Genomic DNA, 5,909 nt, shown 5'->3' with positions numbered 1-5,909 from the left:
AACCCTGTGAGGTTGGGAATGAAGAAAGAAGATAACCTCAGGTATAACATTTCTGCATGGGGTAACCTTGACAGTAGGCTTGGGGGCAAGGCGCAGCAGTTACTACCATGGGCAACTTGCTGGTCAGACTGGACGGCCCAATTGGTCTTTATCTGCCATCATTACAGTGTAGATAGATCCCCAGAGAAATACAGGATAAAGGTTACGCTGTATAGACGGCATGCTTAGTATTACAGTCCTCGGACACTGCAGGGAGCTCCCCCCCCCCATTCAGCTGTAGTCGCCGGGCTCCCCTTAGGATGGCGTCAGTCCTGTGATAAAGACGGAATGGCGAGTTCTTTGTCCATTTCAGCATCGATCAGTCCAGCGGATCCTGCTGCCTGCTTTCCTGACTGCTCAGAGCCTTCTTGCTCGTTTTTGTTTTTTTTTCCTGAAAGTTGTACTCTGTCACCTTGCTTACTAATGAATTGCCTGGTAACTCTAATAAGATTAATGGAGTTCTTCACTCCCCTGCTCTCCTGATTAATTAATCACCAGGAGATCTCGCAGATTTGCACTGCTGATTATTAGAATTCATTAACACGAGACAAGTGCGCTTTGGAGAGGGTCTGGCGGCCTGCAGGGGGATTCTGGGGCCCACGTGAAGCAGGCCCGCCGCCGGCCGAGCGTCTTTTGTGCTGCAGAAGCGAACTGCAACTGCAGGGGGAGGTGAGGCCTTGGCTGATGGGCCCTTCTCCCTGTGCGGGGCGCTCTTACTGCTTGGCCACATTTGTTTTGGTTAACGTTATATTATTGTCTCCGATGGGGTTGGGTTGCAGGGGTTTTAACGCCCCCCCCCGCCGGTTGTATAAGGTATCAGGTAAAAGGCTGAGCAGGAGCCTTGCAGAGCTCCATTGATCAGGCCTTGCCTTCAGTCTCCCTCTCCAATGCAGCCTTTTCCCCACCATTAACCTAAGAATAGGGCTACAGGATCCCGTTGTCTCTTACTCCCTGTACCTGCGGAGCTAAGGATCTCAAGCAAGCGAGCGAGCAGGGCAGGAGGAACTGTGCGGAGATTCTGCGCTTGCTGCTTTAATAACGGGGGTGGCTGAAGCGCTGCTCTGTACTCCAAACTCCCCGGGGCGTTACAGGAGCCGTGGCACCGAGCTTTTCATTCCCCATGCAGCCCACTTCCCGTTGCTGCTCCCGCCCCCTTTCCTGCGTTGTTGGACAAACGCGACCGCGGATCTGCCCCGCGCTCAGGGCCCACGTTCTAGATTCATTGCAATTCAGCCCTCCCTGGCCACGGGGAAGGCTCTTATCACGGGGGCTCAGGCACCCGCACGGCTGGCGCCTAAGTCTGGCTGTAGTGTTTGGGGGTTTTTTCCTCTCTCTCTTGTTCTCGGCCAGCAACGCTAGAGAAGGGCCGTGCCCTTCTGGCTGGGCCCCTGCGCTGCTCCGGCAGAAGCGACCGCCAGCTCTGCTCCACCATTGCTGCTGCCTGAGAAAGCTGGAGTCGCTGCGGGCTTCCACCAAGCGATCTACAGAGGCTGCGCTACCCGAGCATGGCTGTGTTATTTCCTATGCTGGCTCCTTAATTTTTAATTGTGATTCCAATTTTAGGTTAGCGAGAAGAGTGCTGGCGTTAATTATTCCCGCTGAGGCAGAATGCCGCTGGAAACACGGGCCCAGGTCGGGGAACAGGGGGACCTGCAACAATTACCATTATGCCAGATAAGTTAGTTTTATTTGCATTACACAAAGATAAAATAGATTATTATACATAAAGTAAAATGAATAATTCTTATGCCATGAATCAATAAAAGGTTTCGCAGCCTGTAAACTGTGAATTCTCCAGGACTAAGCTGGCTCCTAGAACTCTGCACGAGCTGAGAAAACCACTGCAGAATAAACCAACTTTCTGCCCGGGAGAGGGATGGCTCATGAATTTTATAACCATACAGAGACAGCTTTTACACCAATATAATTCCCCCCCTAGTTCTGTGGTATTCTAAATACAAAAGGTTCATAAAGATAGGAGAGAGATTCCTCTCTGCTACAGCTGAAACCGATGAAAGATTTACAGTGAAATAAATATCCTTAGTGCCTAAATGCATGTTTGATTCTGCTGCTACTGCACCTTGAGTATTGTGTGCAGTTCTGTCCCACCCATCTTAAAACAAACAAACAAAAAAAAAAAAACCAAGTGGAACTAGGAAAGTGTAGAGAAGGGCAACCAAAATAATGAAGGTGATGGCTCCCCAATGACGAGAGGCCATGCAGATTGGGGCTGAAGCTGTCTCAAGGGAATCTGTTTTCTTGTGCAAGGGAGTGGGGACCGACAGATAATGACTGCTGCCCCATGCAGGTGTTCAGTGCAGAAATGTAAGCTTCAGGTTTAAGGGAGCTTATTCCAGTTCTTCATTTCTAGGCAGAGTGGGACTGGGAGGAGGCCCAGACTCTGACACTTCCATAGATTAGAAAGAACTTGTATTTTTCTGTTTATGTTTTTATATTGTTTTGGTGATTTATTGTAGGCTGCCTTGGAAGGTATGGTTTACCTATAGATGTGGTATATAATTTAACATTTTATGTACAATTTTCTATATTGTATGGTATAAAGTTATTTGTGTAGTCTAAAAAAAAAAATGACTAAAAAGCAAAGCTGCACCTCTGACACCCATGGGACCAAGTATATAAAAGGACAATTTAAGTCAGAAATCAAATAGTGTATAATGAATTATTTGTTACCGGTTATTAATGGCACCTTTTGTAAAGTTTAAGCTATTTATTACTAAATGTGCCTCTTTGTAAACCATTACGATGGTAAATAACTTATTTATATTTATTTAAAAGTCATTAAGTATCAAAACGTGCCTAGCACAAACTTGGTCCCCTTGGCCACTCGTCACGAGAACATCACCCCAGGTGCCGGAGTTCTAGCAGCCTTCGCCGTAGGCCCGGCCCTGGAAGTGCGAGAGATGGGAATGAAACTGATAAGGTGTCTTTCTGGAGATCCTGAAGGCACACCATGATAGGAATGAAGCTCGCTCACAAGCCAGGGCATATTGGATATGATTTTACTGGTATGCTCACCTTAATACTTGTACCATATCAAAGAGAGATATTATCCTATAGATAATAAAATGTAATATGTATAGGGACCATATCACAATGTGCTTGGAAGTTCTGCTTAATCAGGCCAGTGGCATCCAATACCATTTTGAGACTATTTCTGTATACAAGAGAACTGAGTTCTATCTTTTTTTTTTTTTGGCTTTAGCAGCTTCTTCCTGTTTCTTTGGTCTCCCGCTCAGTCGGATCCTGGCCCCCGTGAGCCTTCAAGCATAACTACTAAGGGCCTTCTCCCCTGTGTTATCCCCCCATCCTCGCCTTATCCAATCTGGTCATCACGGTGATGATCCTCCGCCTGGGACCGGGCACCAGAGCTCTCCTTGGAACCCGGTGATCATGAGACAGACTTCAGTTGTTACTATTGAGCCAGGACCAAAATTTTCCTTCCTGCCAGGGGCTGTGATCGCTGCCTCCTTGACATCCCAGCCCAGGGAACAGCATTCCCAAGGTGAGAATCAGATCATGGAACTTGGCAAGCCTCCCCCCCCCCCCCCCCCTCCCCAAATCACATCTCCTCTTATGAGATTCATGTTAAAATAAATTCTCTATCCTCCTGAATATGTACTCCGTGTTGACAACTTGCTTGATACTGCAGCACCTCAGATAAAGGTCTGGAATAATGTGAACAGCATCATACATTCAGGCTCTTTGTGAACAATATAAATGCAAGTGAAATGTACCTTCGGCTGCAGTCGCTTTAAGAGCATTTGCCATGCAGACTCTTACAACATCACAATTGTTTCTGTTTTCAATCACTTAGCCTTCACTGGCCCTACACAGCTGGGCCATGCAACCTAAACTGTACTGGCTTTTCAGTTCTGTTTTTGAAAAGTGTTTTCAAATGGACTCGACACCTATCCTTGTGAGCTAATTACACTATGGATAATAAGCTGGTTTCACACACTTAGCATAACTCCATGACTCCGTTAAGTGGGTTAATTCCAGTGCAGTCTGGCACTTGTTTCCTGGCGGGAAGGGGGTGGCATGCTGCGTACCAGCATTCCCAGCATGCACTTCGCTGTAGGATGCAGCCATGGTCACATGCTGGCCTTGGGACGTCCTCCACGTATTCCAGTGTTTGTGCAGTGGTGGTGGGGTTTTGCCAGCCTTGCCAGCTTTTTTGGACTTCCTTCCTTTTCCTCCATTGGGGAAAAGTGGAAGATGGAAGAGCAGCACTGGCCCAGATCTGGTGCCATTTATTTACTTATTTAAAAAAACCCCAAAAAAACCAGTTGTACAGTCTTAGAATCCAAAAGAAAGCAGAGTATCGGTACTTTCTCTGTCACTTATTCACAGAACCCCTAACCTTGTATAATAATGAACCAGCCCCGCCAGGCACTCATTAAACAGTTACCTCCTTCCTGTACACTTAACCCAGCTTCCAAACAGCTTTCCTCTGAGGCCTCTGTCATCGCTCTAGTGGTACAATAACCATAGAAGTTATAATTATAGATCCAAGCCCTGTAATTGTGAGGAGGGTTAACTTCCACGTAACTTTCCCTCCTGGCCATGGGGGGAGAGGAGGGGGGTAGACATAACTTGGGCATTCAAGCTCTTACAGCATCACAATTGTTTCTGCTTTCGAGCACTTAGCCTTGACAAGCCCTACACAGCTGGAACATGCAACTTAAAATGTGCTGGTGTGGTTTTTTAAATGGGCCTTTTACAGACTCAACAGCTGCTCCACTGCAGCGAGTGCCGCTCCTCTCCCTCGGGCTATGAGGTTAGGGGTTGTGATGATATTTGATAACATTTCCCCAAGCAATGGCTTATTCTAGTGGAGGAATGGGTTCCCTTCTACAGTTCTGGCCTGGGATTTAAAATTCCAGCAAGTATTCTCCGACCTCATAAGCTGAAGCTTCTTGCTAGAAGATCTCTGGGCGGCTGCTTTCTCCCAAACCCCCTGTATAACTCCAGTTCCTACTTCCAGCTGTAAACTAGGGTTGACTATCTTTGTTAACATTTCCCATTTTGTTTCAAAACTTTCAGTTTTAAGATGAAAGACAGCCAATTTTCTGGTGTGTGTGTGTAGAAGAAAAAAGTCTGTAGTGGGCCAGGCCTGGGGTCACCCTCCCTTCCCATAAAATACAAATTCTAAAAAAAAACAAACCCCTAAAATGAAGGCCCCCAGACCTTTTTTTGTCTTCACGTTGGCAGAGCCTGAGGCTGGCACCGTAATGCACAGAGGCACCTCTAATGCATCGTGCTGCCCGCCCTGCCCCAGCTGCTTTTTGAATAGAGCACCGGCAGAGCAGGATGGTCTGGGGATCACCTCTGCCCCTTGAAGACGCTTAACGTTTATGGGTAAACTTGGGGTTAAGGGGAAAGGCTTAGCAGGACTCTGTGTTTGTTTTTTTTTGTTTTTGTTTTTTTTAATTGTGGTTTCTGGGTTGGGAAGCCCCTCTTTTTTTTTTTTTTTTTTTTTTTTTTTTTGACACAAAATGGGATAAACTCTTCTCCCCCCCCCCCCCCGCCCCCCCAAACACAAGTGACCTGAAATAAAACATACGCACCTACTCTAAACTGTTCTTTGAGCGACGGAAGTATTTGCTTCCTGCTATGCGCTTTGCCACTGATGGGGGGGGGCCCCCCTCCCCAATTAATATCTACGCTCCGGTGCACGCAGCTCACAAGTGCAGTGTTTCAGGAAAAGTCTTACTTGTGAAAACTAGAAGCAATTTTTAAAAATTCTTTCAGAAACTGGACATGAAGCAGCAGCGGAGTAGCTGACACTGAAATCTTCCCAAGACCTAGGAATTGATAAATACGGATATTGACCGAGCGCTACACATTCT

At 46.8% G+C, this 5,909-nt stretch overlaps 1 long non-coding RNA gene across 1 annotated transcript; it reads left to right on the top strand.

Moving 5' to 3' along the window:
• Positions 1 to 611: 611 nt before the first annotated feature.
• LOC115073914 lies at positions 612 to 3,598 on the top strand. The gene is made up of 3 exons (XR_003852151.1): positions 612 to 708; positions 1,603 to 1,717; positions 3,263 to 3,598. It is a non-coding gene; the product is annotated as an uncharacterized LOC115073914 (long non-coding RNA).
• Positions 3,599 to 5,909: the final 2,311 nt, after the last annotated feature.

This window comes from Rhinatrema bivittatum, chromosome 12, assembly GCF_901001135.1.
Source record: "Rhinatrema bivittatum chromosome 12, aRhiBiv1.1, whole genome shotgun sequence".
NCBI lineage: Eukaryota > Metazoa > Chordata > Amphibia > Gymnophiona > Rhinatrematidae > Rhinatrema > Rhinatrema bivittatum.
This window is presented reverse-complemented; position numbering and strand designations above follow the sequence as displayed.